The sequence below is a fragment of the Chiloscyllium punctatum genome, chromosome 31, assembly GCF_047496795.1.
Source record: "Chiloscyllium punctatum isolate Juve2018m chromosome 31, sChiPun1.3, whole genome shotgun sequence".
NCBI lineage: Eukaryota > Metazoa > Chordata > Chondrichthyes > Orectolobiformes > Hemiscylliidae > Chiloscyllium > Chiloscyllium punctatum.
The window spans coordinates 6508170-6531288 of record NC_092769.1 but is presented as its reverse complement, the minus strand read 5'-3'; the positions used below and the strand labels follow the sequence as shown (position 1 = coordinate 6531288).

General features: G+C 47.1%; 1 non-coding gene across 1 annotated transcript; it reads left to right on the top strand.

Annotated features, from left to right (window-relative positions):
* Nucleotides 1-5205: 5205 nt before the first annotated feature.
* LOC140457237 (5.8S ribosomal RNA) lies at nt 5206-5359 on the top strand. The gene has a single exon (XR_011953341.1). It is a non-coding gene; the product is annotated as a 5.8S ribosomal RNA (ribosomal RNA).
* The last annotated feature ends 17760 nt before the right edge of the window (nt 5360-23119 follow it).

The following is a 23119-nucleotide window of genomic DNA, read 5'->3' as shown; positions in this document are numbered from 1 at the left end:
TTGCAACCCGAAGTTGGCAAGCATGAGATTGGGAGAATACAGCAAGCCAGGCAGCACCAGGATGTGGAATAGTCAGCGTTTTGGGTATTAACCCTTCTTCAGGACTGAAACGTTGACTTCTCTGTGAGAAACGATTTACAGGAATGTTGCTGGGGGTTGGAGGTTTTGAGCTACAGGGACAGGCTGAATAGCGTGGGGCTGTTTTCACTGGAGCATCGGAGGCAGAGAAGGGACCTAATAGCGGTTATAAAATCATGAGGGGCATGGACAGTGTAATAGACAATGTCATTTCCTTGGGGTGGGGGAGTCCACAACTAGAAGGCATAAGTTTTGGGTAAGTGGTGAAATATATTAAAGGGACAACTTCTTCAATCAGAGGGTGGTACATATATGAAATTAGCTGCCAGAGTATATCGGTCAGGTGCTGTCAAATGGGAGGAGATTAATCCGTCAAATGGGAGTAGATTAATATGGGATATCAGGTCAGCATGGACAAGTTGGACCGAAGGGTCTGTTTCCATGCTGTATGTGTCTCTAACTACTGGTCCTGATGTAAGTTCAAAATAGAATCCAAGTAACTTTGAATAGTTCAATCCTGTTGGGCTCACCTCCTGAAAAGTTTCAGATGAATCCCTCTGAGAGATACTGTTTAAACATGCTGAGTTGGACAAAATATCCCATCAATTTCAACACAAACCCAGAGTTGAAGAAGTCAGAAGTTAGAACACCAAGGGGACCAAAACTGATCACAATATTCCAGGTGCAACCTCATCAACGTCCTGTATAATTACAGCATAACTTGTCAACATCTATACTCAATTCCCTAACTGATGAAGGCCAGTGTGCTGAAACCTTTCTTCACTGTCTTGTGTACCGATGTAATCAGAGATATAGGACCTACTTTAAACTGATCCACGATCCAGCTGCTGGGAGCACAGAATTAGAGTAGTGCTGCATGAGTGTACTGGGTAGATAACCCAGAGGTCGATGGGTTTATTCCATGTCATGCTATTGCTCAATGTCTCTGTAAGCTATTTTCATATACAAAGGTTTTCTGTTCTGTATCTTGCCTTTGCATCTGCTTCCCAAAGCTCCGTCAGTGGAGGCGTGGTCGCTGGAGCGCAGGAGTTCAATAACCCCCCGGAGCTGGAGGAAGGTCACAGCCCCAATAAGCCGGGGGGTGGGGGTAAGGCTGGAAGCTGGATTTGCTCAAGGCTTGTATTTTTAACTCACTTGAATGGTACCTACTGTATGGGGCTATAGTTTACATGAAAACCGGAGGATCATGTCAGAGTGTTCATATTGAGCAGTGGTGGATGGTAAAAAGCACTCTCTGGAGGAGCACTTTCTATGAGGGCATTTCTTGCCCTCTGCCCTTACCCCATTTCTTATCTCCCATCTTGATTTTTTTTTGTCAAATTTAATTTCATATTAATCAGACTTGGTGTTTATTCATTGTGTGCCATTAATTTGTTTGTTCGAATATTGTAAGTCAAAATTAATGTTGTAATTTAATTTCTGATGTCAGAGTTTGACATTGAATGTGCAGGTGTGAATACCAGTAAGTTGTGAAAATAAATCAAGAACGTGTGGTTTTTAACAAAAAGAGCAGTTCACTGATATTCATGGCATCGTCTCATTTGGGTGTGATGATTCAAATCTGACCAACAAACCGTTTCATGCAGTCATCCAATTGAATAAAAAAATCTTTAATTTAATTAAAGAAAATAACTCTGGCAGGCTCAGATTTATGCAATCTATTTATAAGATTATGTTCATTGCTCGCAATATGGTCTCATCCACATTGGGGAAACTGGACGCCAACTAGCGGAACATTTCAGGGAACAACTCTGGGACTCTAAATCTAAACGACACACCGCCCTGTGGCGGAACACTTTAACTCCCCCTCCCATTCCACCAAGGACATGCAAGTTCTGGGCCTCCTCCACCGCCAAATTTTTGCTACCCGACACTTGTTGGAAAACACCTCAACTTCTGCTTTAGGACCCTCCAACCACATGGTATCCATGCAGATTTCATCAGTTTCCTTATTTTACATCTCACATTGCGGGGAGCTGAGCATTTACCCAAACAATGGGCACACCACCTCCCTGACACAGTGTTCACAAATCAAACTGACAGCAAAGATTCACGTGTGATCGAAAGTTTCCACAAAGAAGATTTGACACGACCGATATACGGAAAAAACTTACTCCTTTCTGAATTTGAAATGTAAGAAGTTGATTATAGTGAGCCTGACGTGATTTGAATGCGCAAACGTCTAATCTGGAGTCAGACGCGCTACTGTTGCACCACGAGCCCACCGACAGATATCAGCCTCCATTCATGCTTAAGGGAAGTGATCGCACGACAATGATTTTACGTTCATGTCTGTTCTGTTTCTCCACTTTCTCTTCCAAGGGTTGGGCTTGTCTTTCGATTTATAGAAGTTGAGATGCTCTGGATGCTGTGATCCAGGGCAAACACAGGCTGGAGGACCATCGGCTCAGAAAGATGCAGCTGGAAGCCGGGCTGCAGACACATTGGGGGAAAAGGGGAAAGTTAACTGGACACTTTATTCTGGGAGATGGTTATTCCTCTACAGACAAAGCCTTCTGACTGGGTCAGTGGACAGGGTCAGGAGGGTGTCAGCACAGGTCAGACAGATAAAGGCGATCTGAGAGAGGTCTGCATGAGTGAGGAGCTAACTGGCTGCGTGGTGGGAGTAAAAACAATGTTGGGGAGGGGACAGCGGTGGTCAGGGAGAGAATAGTGGCAGGGATTGTCACCATTCTCTGCAGTTGGCAGTAGAAGACAAGATTGCATCAGTGTCTGACTGGCGCCAGGATTTGGGAACCGGTGTGCTCAGGGCTGGAGAAATGGAAAAGGGAAGTTGCAGCAGGCATGGTCTAACAATGTCAGGAGGAGAGAGCCTCTGCTGAAGGCTCATGACAAATCAGAAGCTACAAAGACAAAGCAGAACTTCAATGCTCTGGGTTTCTCATTCCCTAGTTTTATCTGTACTGATACCTTCGGGGATCTCTGGACTTGGACAGCAAGGTTCCTTTGTTCCTCGGCACTCTGTAGGGATTTACCATTTATTGATTACTTTCCTCCATTATTACATTTCCCAGAATGCCTGGTGATTAAATGCCATCTCTCTGCCCCATTTACCAGCTGATTCGTATCAAACTGTGGCCGGAGACCATCCTCCTCACTATCAATACCACCACCTTTCCAGAGTTTACTCCTAAACAGAGGGGGGAAGCACTGTGTCCAGCTAAGCAAAGGGAATTGTGTGTGCGTGTTGTGGGGGCTTAGAAACTTTTCAAGCTGCCTTTCCTTCATTTTCCTTCAAACCAAATCCATGTGGTTTGAGTTTTTATAACAGAAAACAGCACAGGGTTTAATTTTAACTTCCCACTGGCTGAAACTTTGTCCTGCCCTCTAACATCTGAGAGTAACACACTTTACTTCCCCTCCCCTCCCTCCATGTGTAACACAGAGTTTTGGGATTGCCACCTGTTGTGATTTTGTGATCTATTCTAAATGAAATTTTATCTCTGCGCAGCCGCAAGTGAACAGTCTGTTTTTGTGCTTTCTGTGAGATCAGGCTAGCAGCTTTTAAATCCTTATGTTAAGCAGCAGAAGCAAACAGTAGATCAGCAATTATATTTTGAAAGTGGTAATTCTAGCCCTGGTCATCCCGTTGGGTCAACAGAGAGAGAGAGGGAGAGGATGTCACATCTAAAGTGCATACAGAAGTGTTGTTACACTTGTTCAGTCAATTGAATTGGTTCTTCCCTCAGATGTGACTGGATATTGCTTTTCATGGATCATAATTAAACTACAACGGACCACATTAAATTCAAGGAATTAAATTGAAAGGGCAATTTGAGTGAATAAATGGAAATCTGCTTCAAGATTTTCTCCTGGTCTTTTATTTCACCAATTAGAAGTTGTTGGTTTGACAACTCTCCTAATCATAGAATCCCTACAGTGTGGGAGCAGGCGATTTGGTCCATAGAGTCAACACTGACCCTCCAAACAGCATCCCATCCAGACTCACAAAAATGTGCACCGCATGTGTGCAGAGAAAGGGATGCTGTGAGTGAGTGGGATGCTTTCACCAACACAATCTCCCTCCAAGACCCAAACATCCCCACAGCATCACCTGTCCGTTCCTCCACCACCACAGTGCCTCTGGACTTAACCCCTACCAACCACAGTGCCACTGTCCATTCTCCCCGCCACCCATAGCATCCCCTTATATTCTACTCGCCACCCACAGCGCCCCCTGTCCATTCTCCCCGCAACCCACAGCACCCAGTCCATTCTCCCCGCCACCCACAGCATCCCCTGACCATTGTCCTTGCCACACACAGCGCCCCTGTGCATTCTCCCCACCACACACTGCATCCCCTGTCCATTCTCCCCCACCAACTCCGGCATGACCTGCCCATCCTCCCCTGTAGCACCCACAGCACCTCTATCCATTCTCCCCCGCCATTCATGGCACCGCCCTCTCCATTCCCCCGTGCCAGCCACGGCACCCTTGTCCAATCCCTCGCCACCCCCGGCACACCGTCCATTCTCTCTCTCTCTTTCTTAATCTCACCCCCACCCTCTGCATCCCTGTCCAGTCCCTCTTCCCAACTTCTGACTCCCCATGCATTTTCTCTCTCCCCCATACCCTCTGCTCTCCATCCCTCTGTTCCCCCATCTATTCTCTTTCTCAGCCCACGTTGCCGCGTTTCCCAGCCTACCTTGGCAATGGCAGGGCCGGGCCGCCGTCAGCTCTGGTTATTGCAGCCCCCGACTCCTCTCAAAAGTCCGCTCACCGACACTCCGCCACGTGCACGCGTCAGTAACGCTGCCGAATCGATTGCTGGCCCCGTTTCCGTCTCTGCTTTTCCTAGGGCAAAGCTGCTGCATGCCTCGTGACACTCGGCGGGCGACATGGTGGAGGAGATCCTGCCTCCGTCACTGCGGTGCGTGCTGACATGCATCGCCTCTTGGGCGCCCTTTTTTTCCCTTTAGATGTATGTTTCCGCAGGCCGCGCCAGGCTGGTGCTCCCCACAGCTTCACGCCACCCTGCTATGTGCGCACGCCGACGTGCAGGTGGCTGCTGCTAAGGTGGGGAGTGTGTGTGCGGTCCGGGTCGCTTTCCTCTGGCGCGGGAGAGACCGAAAACAAACTCAGACAACTATTGACGGTGGATCACTCGGCTCGTGCGTCGATGAAGAACGCAGCTAGCTGCGAGAATTAATGTGAATTGCAGGACACATTGATCATCGACACTTTGAACGCACTTTGCGGCCCCGGGTTCTTCCTGGGGCCACGCCTGTCTGAGGGTAATTTGGCAATCAATCGCACTCGCCTTGGCTGGCGAGAGCGCGGCTGGGGTGTCGCAGAGGACCCGTCCGCTTTGTCCCCCTAAGTTCAGACTCCGGAGCCCTCCGGCATCAGAGCACTTTGCCTTTCCCCACACCCTGCACATTCCGTTCCTCAGGCTCGACGCCATCCCCCCGCCGGGGAGCGCGGCCTGGCGTCCGTCTGTGTCGTGGCAGTGTGGCCATCACGGCTGTCACCGGTCCCCCAGAATGGCCGTCGGTGGTTTACACGGCGACGTGCACTGCTTCGTCTTCGGGACAAGGAGCTGCCTCGAAATGTTGAGCCTCCTATGGGGTCTGCCTAAGCTCTGCACGTCCGCATTGGGTCCGTCTCTCGGTTGGCTGGCAGTGGAAAGAGTGAAGGTAGCTGCGGACGTCCGGTGCTGGAGAGCTGCTGGCCTCACCGTGGAGCTCGCCAGTTCGAAACGCTGACCAGACTCGATGGTTGATTGATTGAGAGTGTTGAGAGGCACAGACCGCGTCTGGGAGCTGCAAGCCGCCCGCTGCTGCAGCCGCCCATCTCATGGTTCGTCCTCGGCCTAAAGTGGCCGGTGGGACGTCTGATCCTGACTTCCCTGCTGGCGATGAGTGCCTGGCTGAGGGAGGAGGTTTTCGTGAAACACTGTGACTTCGACAGTCGCACGCACGTGGATCGTTGGCTCTTGGCGATCCCATTCAGTCCGCACGTTTCTGCTCAGTCCTGTCACCGGTCTCGGGAGGCACAGAGGGGTTGGCGGGCGTGGTTTGTGCACGGTCACCGTGTAGGCACACCTATTATGCCACCGGCCAACCATCGGGAGGACGGCGGAACGTCGGGCTATCGGGGGCCAAGTCGCCAGAAGGCCACCGCTCTGTCTTCCGTACCCTGTCACCGTCGGCGTGCCTTCCTCAACTCGTCCGGCTCGGGGCCGCTGGGTTCAGGAGCGGCGTCGCCCACCGGCCCCACTGAAGGCCGTGCCGTTCTGCGGCTGGCGATCGATGTGCGTGCCGTGCCTGTGCGTCCGTTCGCCACTTGTGTCTCAGAACTTCTCTCTCCCTCTCTCTGACAGTCGGACAGACTCTGTCGGCTGGCGCCTCGCACGTTCTGGGCGGCGAATCGTCACTGCCGTGCCCGGGCCGCTGGCAAGGCAGGAATCGGGCTGATTCTTCCGCTTGAGTAAGCTGCCGGCACTTCCGAGATTCGCCTCCCGCCGTGGATGGGGGAGAGTCTCCAGTCCCGTGAATTTGCGCCGAGCACATCCCCGCGCATGGTTGGCGGCAGGGGCGGCCACTCGTTGACAACATTGCTGGCAATGGTGGTGAGCGACGTGTGGGTGGCTGGCTCTCTGACCATTGCGGTGTCGGCCAACCCCCCCGTCCGCAGTGAAATGTTGCCGGCCCACTAAGAGGTGGGGGAGTGTACGCTGGCGATGCGGCCTGGCCATCCTCTGACTCTGGGTACGACCTCAGATCAGACGCGACAACCCGCTGAATTTAAGCACATTACTAAGCGATGGAAAAGAAACTAACCAGGATTCCCTTAGTAACTGCGAGTGAACAGGGAAGAGCCCAGCGCCGAATCCCCGCTTGCCTGACGGGCGAGAGAAATGTGGCGGATAGAAGTGCTTTCTCTGACGGTGCACAGTCTCCTAAGTCCGCCTGATTGAGGCCTAGCCTGAGGCTCGTCGAGATTGTGTCTTCTTGGAGTCGGGTTGCTTGTGAATGCAGCCCAAAGCGGGTGGTAAACTCCATCTAAGGCTAAATACTAGCACGATACTGATAGTCAACAAGTACCGTAAGGGAAAGTTGAAAAGAATTTTGAAGAGAGAGTTCAAGAGGGTGTGAAACCGTTAAGAGGTAAATGGGTGTGGTCCGCGCAGTCCACCCGGAGGATTCAACTCGGCGGCTCCAGTTGGTCGCTTTGGGGTCTGGCGGATCTCATCTGCTGGGACCGCTTCCGGCATGGGCACGGCTGTCGCCGGGCGCATTTCCTCAGCTGGTGGTGCGCCGCGACCGGCTTTGGGTCGGCTGGGAAGGCCGGTGGCTTTGGAAGGTGGCGCGCTGCTCCGTTTGGCGAGTGTTATAGCCCCATGGCAATATCCTTTGCCGCACCCCCGGATTCAAGGGAAGCGACCGCTGCCGCGCCCTCCCGCTGCGGCCCTCCCTCCCCCCTCGCGGTGTGTGTGGAACCGCGTGTGGCGAGCGGGCTCGCCATGCTCCCGGTGGGTCTGTCGACCGGGGTGTAATGTCCTCAGTGCGCCCCAACCGCGTCCTGCCGCCGAGTCGGGTCGAGCCTCGCCGAGCTAGTGCCAGAGGGCCCTTCTTGTGGATCGCCCCAGCTGCGGTGCCCATCGTCCTACCATGGCAGGCGGGTGGCCTCGGCCGGCGCCTAGCAGCTGACGTAGAACTGATGCGGACCAGGGGAATCCGACTGTTTAATTAAAACAAAGCATCGCGAAGGCCATCGGTCAGTGTTGATGCGATGTGATTTCTGCCCAGTGCTCTGAATGTCAAAGTGAAGAAATTCAATGAAGCGTGGGTAAACGGCGGGAATAACTATGACTCTCTTATTCCCTCTCTTGGGAGATGTGACTACAGTGTTTTTAAGGTAGTTGGTTTCCGACCTTTGCCTGCGTCGTCACCTTTGTGATACATTTCTACGAATTTTGTCGATCACAACGTAAGGTCGAACCTCCACGTGGTTCCCCCTGGTAACGGCCTGTATGAGGAAGTTCTTGACGGGAAGGCAATTTTAAATTGTTTTGTGGTTGTTTTAGTCTGGTCTTATCAGTGTTTTTACCATCGATTTTATCTTTGGTCTTAACTTGATTTCATCACTGCTATACGCCACTGGCTGTTTTTATTGTTTTCCCCGTCGTTTGAGCATTACTCGGACCATGCCGGCTAATACGACGTCCCGAAAAGATACGAGATGGCTGGTGACCATTCAGTGTGGTTGAAACCAAATTTTGCAGAGACGATTATGGCCGATTCCAAAATTTCCAGTTGGGTGGGTGACCGGGAAAATAATCGCCCCGGTTGCTTTTGGCGGCTCTGTGTGCTTAATGTATGAGCCAAAAACGGTCTGGGCAATCCATCTCGCCTCAGACTCAGACAGAAGAGACCATAAGAATTATTCTGGCAAGGCTATCCTCGGGCAGCCACGAGGTAGCTGTTAACATTGTCCAGAATAATCAGTACAGATTTGGAAGGGAAGGGCTTGTAGAGGAGGCCCCTCGACAGCCAAGTCCATTTAACAGCCGGATGATTTTTTATTCGAATTTTAAAGGGCCATTTGTTTTTAGTCGATGTGGAGATTTAGAGAGCAATTAGGAGAGGTACGAAGGAAGAATTATTCACCCAGTAATTAAAGAAACAGATAAATTAGAGTTAATAATTAAATACCCTATAAAAGATTTTAAATGTAATTATTGTAATAATATCTACAATACCACAGGGAAGTTTAGGAAACACTTGAAAATATGTAAGGGAATTAAATCAGTGAGGATTAGGTGCAGTAAATGCGATTGGGAAGGGAACTATCAGGCGGTATAGTGCCACTATCCAAAATGTAAGATGAGTGATAATGTTAGTCGTAGTAGTAATAGTACCAGTAATAGTAATGAAGGAGGTGGATTAGAAAAATCATACCAGTGTGAAGTATGCCCGTTAAAATTTAAATCAGCCAGAGGGTTGGGGCAACACGAAAGACATGCTCACCCTATCTTGAGAAATGAAAAAAACGAAAGAAGGGAAGATGGAGAGTAAGTTTACGATAGATAATAGAGAGGGAAACAAGAGGGGAGTATGGTCTAAGGAAGATGTAGAAAAGTTGCAACAACTAGAAGTAGAATTTAGTGGCTGTAAGAATATTAGTAAAAGTATTGCAGAGAGAATCGGTTCCAAAACCGCTAAACAAATATCGGATAAAAGGAGATTATTGAATTAGAAGAATAAAACTAACGATAATGATAAGGGTATAGAATTAGAAATGATCTTTAATGGTAATGACAATAACGAAATGCGAGATAGCTACCTGGGGTCAGATAGGTTGTTGGAGGAAGAAAGATTGAATGAACAGAGGGAGCAGGAGAACGCTAATATTATGGATTGTCAAGATTATAATGGTAGGTCGATATTAGAATTGATAAAAATAATTGAAGATGACCTGGGTAAGAATAAAGGATCAGGAGAATATTATGGGTGTAAGAATGGATAAATTAAGAAAGAAAAAGGACGATGGGACAGGTAAGAATGTAACTCACATGAAAAGAGTAAGTTTTAAGCTAAGGGATAGTGGGCAAAGAAAGAAGAAGGAAAACAAAGCTAAGAAAATATATAGTAAAAAGAAGGGAGAATTTAAAGAAATGCAAGTTCTATATAAAACTAAGAGGCAGTATTTTGCAAGAACCCTAATGGGGGCCCTAGTTAAGAGTTAATGTCCCCTGAGCAAGGTAGAGTTAGAGGAATATTTTAAGGAAAGACTAACAAATTTGAATGAAAATAATAATTTAAGGGGTTTTGCTAAATATTAAAATCAAAGTGAGGGATCCTTGAGTGGCATTCTGACTGGTCCTGTGACGGTGGAAGACGTCGATCTGGCTATGAACGTGAAAACCGCTGCAGGGCCAGACAGGGTAATGCAAAGAAATAATTAAGATATTTAATAAGGATAACTTATTATTTCCTAGACTATTTACAATTTGGATAAAAACCGGTAAAATTCCAGATCAGTTAAAAATAAGTAGAACGTTTCTGATCCCAAAGGTGAGCATAGAAGATGAGTTAAAAGATATAAATAATTGGAGGCCGATTACTATAGGGCCAATTATGCTTAGAATCTTTACACAAATCGTTGCGAATAGACTTAGTAAAGTGATAAATCTGAATCAAAGGCATAAAGGATTTATGACCGGCGGAGCAGGATGTGAGGAGAACGTAAAAATCCTGGAAAATATTATGAAAGGTGCTAAAAAGAATAAGAGGAATTTAGCTGTGGTTTTTGTAGATTGAGCGAAAGCCTTTGATACCGTCGGTCATAGATTAATTATAACAGCATTGAAAAGACTCCAGCTCCCGCAAATGTTTATTAAACGAATTACAAACTTATATGAGAATAATTTGACTCAGGTGGAAGGTTTTAAATTTAAAACCGGAAACATTGAAATTTTAAGAGGAGTAAAGCAAGGTGACGCGTTGTCACCGATCCTTTTAAACATTGTAATGGACCCATTAATTAGTCCTATCGAAGAGAAGCAGAAGGGGATATTCTTAGGATTAGACGGAAACAGTTTTCATTGCGCAACATTAGCGTTTGCTGATGACATAGCGTTAATTAGTCAATTTTATGAGGGTATGGTTTACAATTTAAAATTGGTCGAAAAGTTTGCAATAACACGGGAATGGAAGTGAACATAAAGAAACCTAAAGGATTTTATCTTACTTATAGAAATAAGTCTTTTATATTTAACGATAAAATTAATTGGAAGTTAAATGAAGGGGTTATACAATTCATAGAACCGGGCAACACGGATAACTACTTGGGTGCTAAAATAGATCCGTGGATTGGAGTTAGTAAAGTGGACTGGGAGAGCCAATTGGATACATGGATTGGGAATTTTTTTAAAAATCGCCTCTTAACCCAGTACAGAAAATAGAACGTTTAAAAACTTATTTTATTCCTAGACTGTATTTTTATTTCACTTTATCAGAAGTTTCTATTAATTACCTTAACAAATTGGATAATATTAATAAAAGCGCAGCGAAAGAGATCTTACACCTTCCGGAATCCATCACGGACGGAATGCTTTATGCTAAAGCCCGTGATGGAGGCCTGGCGTTAAATAGACTGTCAACTTTTATTCCAATATCGATTGTGAGGAAATATGAGACGCTACATAAATCTGATGACGAAATATTACACGCCTCGTTTCAGTTTGAGGGTGAGAGTGTAGTGGAGAAAATGCATAAATGGAGTAAATTAAGGGTAATGGAAAAGATCTGGAATCCTAACATTAATCGACAATTGGATGAAGCAGATACGATCATAGAAGATAGTGAAGATGGGATGGAGGAGTTTGCGAGTACTAACTATGCAAACTGGAGATCTGTGGAGATACAGAGATGGATGGCCCTCCCCTGTCAAGGGGCAGGTTTCCATTATTATAAGAATGATAGTGCATCAAATAATTGGTTGACAAAATTATCTTTTGTGAAGACGTCAAAAGTCTTCGATTTTGTTACCAACTAATTTATTTCCAACGCGGGCGTCTTTGTCATATGGCAGGACTTTTAACATTAAGAATTGCAGAAGATGTAATTACATTTTGGAAACTTTCGCGCATATTTCTGGATGGTGCCCTTAGGTCAAAAATATGAGATTTAAAAGGCACAATAGGTTAGCCAAAGAACTAGTTAGTTTTGTTTGGAAAAACGGGTGGACTTTATATATAGAGCCGCGAGTTAAAGATGCGCCCGGAAAACTATGGATACCGAACTTAATCTTTAAGAAGGAACAGCAAATCGTGGTGGTGGACATGACAGTCAGAACGGACCTTCAAATAAACTCCCTCGAATTGGCATGGGAGGAGAAGATAAAGAAATATAGTCACTTCGGTAAAGAGATAATGGACCTTGTTGGAGGAGGAAAAATATCTTTTTATGGGTTTGTGATAGGAGCTCGAGGGAAGTGGTTTGAGAAGAATTCGGAGTTGATGAAAGGCCCCGGGTTTGTAAAATTTAAATCATTTGCACAAAATATCACAAACCTAACTTTATCTTTGACCCTCGAACTTTTAAGGATTTTCATGGACTCTTAATATCTCCGATCAACGTATGTTTAAAAATAGTTTAAATAGTGTGGTTTTAAATTTATATATATATGTTTTAGTAGTTTAAATAGTATTTTAAATAGTTTTAATCGCTGATTTTAATTTAGAGTTAAATTTTAAGATTTTATTAATAAAATTGTACTGTTTTAGATCACTTAGGTTAATTGGTGGTGGGTAATTTTAGGTGTTAATTAATTAAAGTACACGCTACACGCAACAAGGGATGAGTGGTAACATTGTCCAACGGTTGATAACCTTAGCTCGTCCCTCGCCTCGCTGAAACTCTGCTTCACAACGTCTTTTAAACTTTTAACTTCTTTTATTTTCTTTTACGGTCCCCTTTTAGACCTTCTGACTGTGGTTTTGCTGAACAGGGGTATTTCAATTGTCGACGAGCGACATTAAAATCTTGGAAAGGACACGATCCATCGCGTATGGTGAGTGCATCAAATAGCCAAATGCTGAGTGACGTGCATGAATGGATGAACGAGATTCCCACTGTCCCTACCTACTATCTAGCAAAACCACAGCCAAGGGAACGGGCTTGGCAGAATTAGCGGGGAAAGAAGACCCTGTTGAGCTTGACTCTAGTCTGGCACTGTGAAGAGAAAGAATAGGGAGAGAGTGCAGTTGAACACGTGGCTGCAAGGATGGTGTAGGAGGGAGGGCTTCAGATATTTGGACAATTGGACTGCATTCTGGGGAAGGTGGGACCTGTATAAACAGGACGGTGTGCACCTGAACCAGAAGGGCACCAATATCCTGGGGGGTAGGTTTGCTAGCACTCTTCGGGGGGGGTTTAAACTAATTTGGCGGGGGATGGGATCCGGACTTGTAGTCCAGCAAGTAAGCTAGCTGTGTGTCAGGATGTTCAAGACTGTAGGGAGGCTGTGGAGAAGGTAGCACTGACAGGGACTACTTGCGGACACAGAGATGGGCTCAAGTGCGTATACTTCAATGCAAGGAGTATCAGAAATAAGGTGGGTGAACTTAAGGCGTGGATCAGTACCTGGGACTACGATGTTGTGGCCATCACGGAAACATGGATAGATGAGGGACAGGAATGGCTGTTGGAGGTTCCTGGTTACAGATGTTTCAGTAAGATTAGGGAGGGTGGTAAAAAAGGAGGGGGGGTGGCATTGCTAATTAGAAATGGTATAACGGCTGTAGAAAGGAAGTTTGAGGGGGATCTGCCTCTGGAGGTAGTATGGGCTGAAGTCAGAAATAGGAAAGGTGCAGTCACCTTGTTGGGTGTTTATTATAGGCCCCCCAATAGCAGCAGAGATGTGGCGAAACAGATTGGGAAACAGATTTTGGAAAGGTGCAGAAGCCACAGGGTCGTAGTCATGGGCGACTTCAACTTCCCAAATATTGATTGGAAGCTCTTTAGATCAAGTAGATTGGATGGGGCGGTGTTTGTGCAGTGTGTCCAGGAAGCTTTTCTGACGCAGTATGTAGATTGTCCAACCAGAGGGGAGGCCATATTGGATTTGGTACTCGGTAATGAACCGGGACAAGTGGTGGGCTTGTTAGTGGGTGAACTTTTTGGTGATGGCGACCACAATTCTGTGACTTTCACCTTGGTTATGGAGAGAGATAGGTGCGCACAACAAGGAAGTTTTTACAATTGGGGGAAGGGAAATTACGATGCTGTAAGACAGGATTTGAGGAGCATACGTTGGGAGCATAGGCTGTCAGGGAAGGATGTGGTGGAAATGTGGGACTTTTTCAAGGAGCAGATACGACGTGTCCTTGATATGTATGTACCGATCAGGCAGGAAAGAAATGGTCGTGTGAGGGAGCCTTGGTTGACGAGGGAGGTTGAATGTCTAGTAAAGAGGAAGAAGGAGGCTTACATAAGGTTGAGGAAACAAGGTTCAGACAGAGCAGTGGAGGGATACAGGATAGCCAGAAGGGACCTGAAGAAAGGGATTAGGAGAGCTAAGAGAGGGCATGAAAAATCCCTGGCGGATAGGATCAAGGATAACCCCAAGGCATTCTATGCGTCTGTGAGAAACCTGAGAATGACGAGAACGAGGGTAGGTCCGATCAAGGACAGTGGTGGGAGACTGTGTATTGAGTCGGAAGAGATAGGAGAGGTCTTGAACAAGTACTTCTCTTCAGTATTTACGAACGAGAGGGACCGTATTGTTGAAGAGGAGAGTGTGAAACGGACTGATAAGCTACAAGAGATACCTGTTAGGAAGGAAGATGTGTTGGACATTTTGAACAACTTGAGGATAGACAAGTCCCCCGGGCCTGACGGGATATATCCTAGGATTATGTGGGAAGCAAGAGAGGAAATTGCAGTACCGTTGGCAATGATCTTCTCGTCTTCACTGGCAACTGGGGTGGTACCAGGGGACTGGAGAGTAGCGAATGTTGTGCCCCTGTTCAAAAAAGGGAATAGGGATAACCCCGGGAATTACAGGCCAGTTAGTCTTACTTCTGTGGTAGGCAAAGAAATGGAAAGGGTACTGAGGGATAGGATTTACGAGTATCTGGAAAGACACTGCTTGATTAGGGACAGCCAGCACGGATTTGTGAAGGGTAGGTTTTGCCTTACAAGTCTTATTGAATTCTTCGAGGAGGTGACCAAGCATGTGGATGAGGGTAGAGCAGTGGATGTAGTGTACATGGATTTTAGTAAGGCATTTGATAAGGTTCCCCATGGTAGGCTTATGCGGAAAGTCAGGAGGCATGGGATAGAGGGAAATTTGGCCAATTGGATAGAAAACTGGCTAACCGGTCGAAGTCAGAGAGTGGTGGTAGATGGTAAATATTCAGCATGGAGTCCAGTTACAAGTGGAGTTCCGCAGGGATCAGTTCTGGGTCCTCTGCTGTTTGTAATTTTTATTAATGACTTAGAGGAGGGATTCGAAGGGTGGGTCAGTAAATTTGCAGATGATACAAAGATAGGTGGAGTTGTGGACAGTGAGGAGGGCTGTTGTCGGCTGCAGAGGGACTTAGATATGATGCAGAGCTGGGCTGAGGAGTGGCAGATGGAGTTCAACCCTGCCAAGTGTGAGGTTGTCCATTTTGGAAGAACAAATAAGAATGCGGAATACAGGGTTAATGGTAGGGTTCTTGGTCAGGTGGAGGAACAGAGGGATCTTGGGGTCTATGTACATAGATCTTTGAAGGTTGCCACTCAGGTGGATAGAGTTTGTAAGAAGGCCTATGGAGTATTATCGTTCATTAGCAGAGGGATTGAATTCAAGAGTCGTGAGGTGATGTTGCAGCTATACAGGACTTTGGTTAGGCCACATTTGGAGTACTGTGTGCAGTTCTGGTCGCCTCACTTTAGGAAAGATGTGGAAGCTTTGGAGAGGGTGCAGAGAAGATTTACCAGGATGTTGCCTGGAATGGAGAGTAGGTCTTACGAGGATAGGTTGAGAGTTCTCGGCCTTTTCTCATTGGAACGGCGAAGGATGAGGGGTGACTTGATCGAGGTTTATAAGATGATCAGAGGAATAGATAGAGTAGACAGTCAGAAACTTTTTCCCCGGGTACAACAGAGTGTTACAAGGGGACATAAATTTAAGGTGAAGGGTGGAAGGTACAGGGGAGATGTCAGGGGTGGGTCTTTACCCAGAGAGTGGTGGGGGCATGGAATGCGCTGCCCGAGGGAGTGGTAGAGTCAGATTCATTGGCGACCTTTAAGCGGCATTTGGATAGGTACATGGATGGGTGCTTAATCTAGGATAGAAGTTCGGCACAACATCGTGGGCCGAAGGGCCTGTTCTGTGCTGTATTGTTCTATGTTCTATGTTCTATGTTCTAGGTGTAGAATAAGTGGGAGGCTTCGGCCGCTGGTGAAATACCACGACTCTTATCGTTTTTTCACTTGCCCTGTGAGGCGAGCCTGAAGGGGCTCTCGCTTCTGGTCGGAAGCGCCCAGGCGGCCAGGCGCGACCCGCTCCGGGGACAGTGGCAGGTGGGGAGTTTGACCTGTCACACCGTAACGCAGGTGTCCTAAGGCGAGCTCAGGGAGGACAGAAACCTCCCGTGGATCAGAAGGGCAAAAGCTCGCTTGATCTTGATTTTCAGTCCGATCACAGACCGTGAAAGTGGGGCCTCACGATCCTTCTGACCTTTTGGGTTTTAAGTAGGAGGTGTCAGAAAAGTTACCACAGGGATAACTGGTTTGTGGCGGCCAAGCGTTCATAGTGACGTCGCTTTTTGATCCTTCGATGTTGACTCTTCCTACCATCGTGAAGCAGAATTCACCAAGCGTTGCAATGTTCACCCACAAATAGGGAACGTGAGCTGGGTGTAGACGGTCATGAGACAGGTTAGTTTTACCCTACTGATGTTGTGTTGTTGCAATAGTAATCCTGCTGAGTACAAGAGGAACCGCAGATTCAGACATTTGGTGTATGTGCTTGGCTGAGGAGCCAGTGGTGCGAAGCTACCATCTGTGGGATTATGACTGAACGCCTCCAAGTCAGAATCCTGCCGAAATGTAACGATACCCTAGCGCCTTGGATCACTGGTTGGCCGAGGATAACCGATTCCAGTCGGTGTGTATCGCCATTCGATTCTGGTCTGGAGTGCGGCTGTATGTGCGTTGCCTCTCTCCTTTACTTGCATCTCATGTTCATGGGAACCTGGTGCTAAATCAGTCGTAGACGACCTGATTCTGGCTTGGTTTTGTAAGTAGCAGAGCAGCTACCTCGCTGCGATCTATTGAAAGTCATCCCTCGAGCCAACCTTTTGTCGGTAACCGGTGCATGAGAATTTACTCCCACGCACGTTCGTATGGACCCGTCCGTTACCTCGGCTTTTGTTCGGGCCCCGCATCGAACCCGACACCCTGCCGACCATTTCACGCCCACAGGCGCACCACCTCCCCCGGGGGTGTTCGTGCGTGCGCCTGCCCGTGGGTGGCGGCAATGGCAGTCAGGCCACAGTCGAAGTGGGACGTGCTGAGTCGAGGGCGGCGGCTCTGCGTGTGTGTGGGGGGGGTTGGAGAGTTCGGTGAGTTGGTCGGTCGGTGTTCTTCCTAAGCGCTTCTTGCTGCACCACCTCGGCATGCCGGCGCCTGGCAGTCATCCGTGCTGCTCCCTGGCCAGGAGCAGTTACGTGATGCCGTCAGACCGGTGTGCGGAGTGTGGGTCGTGTTACCCACTGGCCTTGGGTGCATGGCAAGCGGCAGGGGAATTTTTTATTTATTTTTTAAAAATTTTCCCCTCCTCTTCGCTTTTTGAAGAGGTCAGTTACTGAGTTACATCTGACACTTAGCATTTTTGGGGGTCAGTACAAATCAGTAACCAGCGACACATAGAATTTTTTTCGGGTCAGTAGAAGTCAGTAACGAAGTGCATTTTTGAATTGGTTACTGACTTCTCCGTTCGAGTTGCGGCTGCGGTTGGCTTCAATTAGTTGTGGGGGCTTAACTATCGCCCAGGGGAGCATGCCCCGTTCGTTTGGCCGAGGATGCAGTGCCTTTTGAAGAGGGTGTTTCTGAATTTGGAGCCTTTTTGAGTTGCATTGGCAGATGGATGAGGTTTTGAAGGGTGTGTTTGTCTGGAGTGCCACCGGCGGTGGGGTCAGGCTTCGGGTGAGTGTTCGGTTCCTGCTTAGGGATAGGGAAAGGGTTCGACTTAGGTTTAGTGTTCGGGTTCCCGTTTTAGTAATGTTTGATGTCCATTTTCCAAGGAGGCGAATCCAAGGCTTCAGAGGGACTTTGAGTGTTCGGGGCTGGGTAGTTCAGCCGGATTTGACCCGGCCGTTCTGCGGACGGTCTTGACTTCGAGGGCGGACCCTCTCCCGTGTTCAGTCCAAACGTGAAGCATTTTTAACGGCGGGAAGTGGTCCAAACGGGGATGGCAGTGAAAGTGACTGCTCATACCGACTTTGAGGCTTCTAAGCCGTGTAGCTCAGCCGGATTTGACCCGGCTGTTCTGCCGACGGTCTCGACTTCGAGGGCGGAGCGTGGCCCGTGTTCATTCTGATTTTCATACATTTTTAACGGTGGGAAGTTGTCCAAATTCGGATGGGAGTTAATGTAACTGCTTATGCCGACCTTGAGACTTCTATGCCGGGTAACTCAGCCGGATTTGACCCGGCGGTGCTGCCGACGATCTTGAATTCGAAAGCGGACCGGCCCCCGTGTTCAGTACGAATTTCATGCATTTTAACGATGGGGAGTGGTCCAAACTGGGAAGGGATTGAACGTTACTGCTCATACCGACTTTGAGACTTCAAACCCGGGTAGCTCAGCCGGATTTGACCAGGCAGTTCTGCGGACGGTCTCTTCTTCAAGGATGGACCCAGCCCCGTGTTGAGTCCAAATTTCATGCATGTTCAACAGTGGGAAATGCCAAATGCGGATGGGATTGAACGTGACTGCTTATGCCGACCTTGAGACTTCCAGGCCGGGTAGCTCAGCCGGATTTGACCCGGCGGTTCGTCGGACGGTCTTGCCTTCGAGGGCGGATCCTCCCCCGTGTTTAGGCCAAATTTCATGCATTTGTTACGGTGGGAAGTTGTCCAAACGGGGATACAGTTGTCTTGTGAGCAGTACAGGCATATCAGAGTTAAGTAGCAAAGATATGTAAATATATAAGTAAAACAGCTGCAAAAACAAAAACACAGGTCCAGGCGAATGTTAAGAGTTTGAGAGTCCATTCAGTATTCTAATAACAGTGTGGTAGGAACTGTTTCAAAACCGGCTGGTGCATGTTTTCAGGTTTCTGAACTATCCACCCCGATAGTAGAGGTTGCAGAAAAACATTGCCAGGTTGTGATGAGCCTTTGACAATGCTGCTGGCCTTACCTTGATAGTGGGCCTGATAGATGGATGACATTGATGGGAGGTTGACCTTTGTGCTTGTCTGGGCTAAGTTCACCACTCTGTGTAATTATCTCTGATTTTGAATGATACAGTTGAAAGCTTTGACCTCCAAGAGGTTTTTGTGTTAAAGCTGCTCATTTCTTTCAGCCTCCTGCACTAAGTTTCCAATGTCATGTTTCAGATCGAGCAGTGAATGACGAGCGAATATCGTTAGAAATTGTAAACTTTTAAGGAGTGCGATTACTGCGTCATTTCATCGGCGTCGTAATGTTTACAGACAGCACCAGGAGGTATGGGCTGTCTCGGCTAGAAATGTTGTGGAGGAGTCAGTGTTGGACTGGGATAGACAAAGTTAAAAACACAACACCAGTTATAGTCCAATAGGTTTATATGGAAGCACTAGCTTTCAGAGCGCTGCTCCTTCATAGGATAGCTGCAGAGCAGGATCATAAGACACAATTTACAGCAAAAGATCACAGTGTCATGCAACTGATGGGATATATTGAACAAACCTAGAATGATAGTAAGTCTTTCATCTTTTAAAATGGGTTGCAGGTTTCAATTCATTCATATGTAAATCCCAGAACTACTTTTAAGTCCCCATTCTCAAAATGACTGAAGGTTTTATAAAAATAGGTGACATCTCAGCTCATATAATGCATGAAATATATGAGGTTCGAGTCTGTCTGTATCCCACTCTTGCTTGAATCAGACTGGTTCCATTTCCAAAGTAGGAATTCATAAAATATTACATGGATTAACTGCCTGCAGATTGTGCACTTTTTGAGCAAAATTGAATAGATCTGCAAATGCAAATTCACCCCATAGACTATTATCTGTGTGTGAATGTGAGTGTTTGCGTGTGTGCATGCTTGGTAAAGTGTGAGTGTGATTGGAGTATAAGTCTGTAAGAGGGTGAGTATTTTGGTTGGGGTGGGTGATGCATATGTGTGTGTGTCTGAGAGACAGCATGTGTATGACAGAGTTGTAGATAAAAGCGAGGGGTTGCATTTTACTAAAACAAGGGCAGGACTTGTACAGGTAATGGTAGGGCACTGGGTCGTGTTGTAGAATAGAGAGATATGGTGGCTTTCAGGTACATTATTCTTGAAAGGTTCATTGCTGGGACACAGGATGGTTAAGAAGGCATTTAGCAGCATTGCCTTCATTGTTCACACCGTTGAGATAGGAGTTGGGACATCATGTTGAGGATGTCCAGGATGTTGGTGAAGCCAGTTTGAGTACTGAGTCCAGTTCTGGTCGCCCTGTAATAGGAATACTATTGGAGGGGGTTTGGAAAACATTTTCCAGGATGTTGCAAGGACTGGAGGGATTGTGTTCTAAGGAGAGACTGGGACTTTTTTCAGTGGAGCGCAGGAGGTTGAGGGGTGACCTTATTGAGACTTACAAAATCATGAGCAAAAATACTGACGACCGTGTACGGTTATGACATACCACAGGAGAACCAAATTGTGGCTCTACTCTTTTTTTTTCCTACTGGCATTTGACCATTTAAAATCTGTCAGTAACAGCAGCATCTTCAGAGCATACTGCACATGCTCCTCTGTGTCAGCAAGGTCTGTGCGGGTTAGCTGGTGTCAGCAAAAACTGCATGCTCGGCGCTGTCCCTGGAAACGGCTCGAGACCTTCATAGATCAATTGAGAGCATTGTCGGACTGGAAGGAAACTTATCCTCCTGCCAATCAGAGCCCCCTTATTGTCTGAATGTGGAAGATGGACCATGTCCTTCTGAAGCTGCTGCTGTTCCTATCTCTCTCTAAATGAAGAATGAGCTTCACCCCAGACTGTAACTTCCTTCCTTTCTCCAACATGTGAGAGTATGGAACTCTTTTCTCAGCCTCTTTTTCCATTTATTTTTCATTCGGGGCTTCAGTTGTTGACTTGCAGCAATTGAAACGGAAGAGAGTGAATCCGGGAGGCGGGGCCGATTCTGGAAATGTTGGAGAAATTACTACTGCAGATGCTGAAGGTCAGAGTCGAGAGTGTGGTGTTGGAAAAGCACAACAGATCAGGCAGCATCAAAGGAGGGTATGAAGGAATGGAGACTTTCAGCTTCTGTGGAATGAGAGAAAGAGTTCATTATAAATTAGCTTTGATCAGATAGGCCAATGGGAGATGGAATTTAATTTAGAGAACTACATTTTGGTCAAGCAGGACTGACTGGGGAGTGTTGCAGAATAAAGAGACCTTGAAGTGCAGGTTCATACTTCACTGAAAATGGAGTCTCAGGCAGACAGAATAGTGAAGGCAGTGTTTGGTATGCTTTCCATTGTTGGTCACAGCATTGAGTATGGGAGTTGGCTGTGCAGGACATTGGTTAAGCCACATTTGAAATGCTGCATCCACTACTTGTCTCATTTCTATCGGAAAGATGTTGTGCAACTTTGAAAAGGATCAGAAAAGATTTACAAGGCTGTTGGCAGAGTTGGAGGGTTTCAATAGACAATAGACGCAGGAGTAGGCCATTCAGCCCTTCGAGCCTGCACCGCCATTCAATATGATCATGGCTGATCATTCCTACTCAGTATCCTCTTCCTGCCTTATCTCCATAACCCTTGATTCCACTATCTTTGAGAGCTCTATCCAACTCTTCCTTAAATGAATCCAGAGACTGAGCCTCCACTGCCCTCTGGGGCAGAGCATTATACACAGCCAACACTCTCTGGGTGAAGAGGTTTCTCCTCATCTCTGTCCTAAATGGTCTACCCGTATTTTTAAGCTGTGTCCTCTGGTTCGGCACTCACCCATCAGCGGAAACATGTTTCCTGCTGCCAGTGTCCAATCCTTTCATAATCTTATATGTCTCAATAAGATCCCCTCTCAGTCTTCTAAACTCAAGGGTATACAAGCCCAGTCGCTTCCGTCTTTCAGTGTAAGGTAATCCTGCCATTCCAGGAATTGACCTGGTGAACCTACGCTGCACTCTCTCAAAAGCCAGAATGTCTTTCCTCAAACTTGGAGACCAGAACTGCACACAGTACTCCAGTTATGGTCTCACCAGGGCCCTGTACAGCTGCAGAAGCAGCTCTTTGCTTCTATACTCAATTCCTCTTGTTATGAAGGCCAGCATGCTATTAGCCTTCTTCACTACCTGCTGTACCTACATGCTTGCCTTCATTGACTGGTGTACAAGAACACCCAGATCTCTCTATACTGCCCCTTACAGCTCCAAGAAGAGGCCGAGTAGGCCAGGGATATTTTTTCTCTGGAGGGTCAGAGGCTGAGGGGTGACCTTATAGAGGTTTATAAAATTATGAAGGTCATGGATAGGATAAATAGACAAGGTCGGTTCCCTGGAGTCAGTGGCGGTGGGGGTGGGGGGGGGGCGGAGAGAGTGGAGACTAGAGACATAGGTTTTCCGTGAGAGGGGAAAGATATAAGAGTTCTGAGGGGCAACTTTTCCACGAAGAGTGTGGTGCATTTAACGAGTAATCTGCCAGAGGAAGTGGTCGACACTCATATAATCTCAACATTTAAAAGGCATCTGGATGGGGTTATGAATAGGAAAGGTTTGGAGGGATATGGGCCAGGTGCTGGCAAGTAGGACTAGATTGGGTTAGGATATCTGCTCCACATGGACAGGTTCAAGTGAAGGGTCTGTTTCTAAATTGTACATTTATGACTCTATTTGATTACAGATGCTGCTCCTCTCTCTGAATGAAGTTTGAGCGTCACCCCAGTCTGTAACTTTCATCCTCTGTCCAACATCTGAGTACAATACTCTCTTTTCTCACCCACTTTTTCAATTTTTTTTTCATTCTCGGGTTCAATTGTTGACTTGCAGCAACTGAATGGAAAGGGAATGAATCCAGGGAGGGAACAGACTCTGAAACAGTTGGTCCAGGTCTGTGTCTCGATTGACAACGTAGACAATCATAAGGCTGAAAGAACACAGCAAGACAGGCAGCATCAGGAGGTGGAGAAGTCTACGTTTCAAGTGTTTCTTCCGGATGGGGGATGGGTGTAGGACAAGATGCAGATAAAAGGCTGCCGGGAGCAAGGTGTTGAAGTGGGGATTGGTGAAGACAGAGGGTACAACCTGATGGTCGATGGGAGGAAGGAATCTGGTTTGTGGCAGGGAAGAGTGAATGGGAGG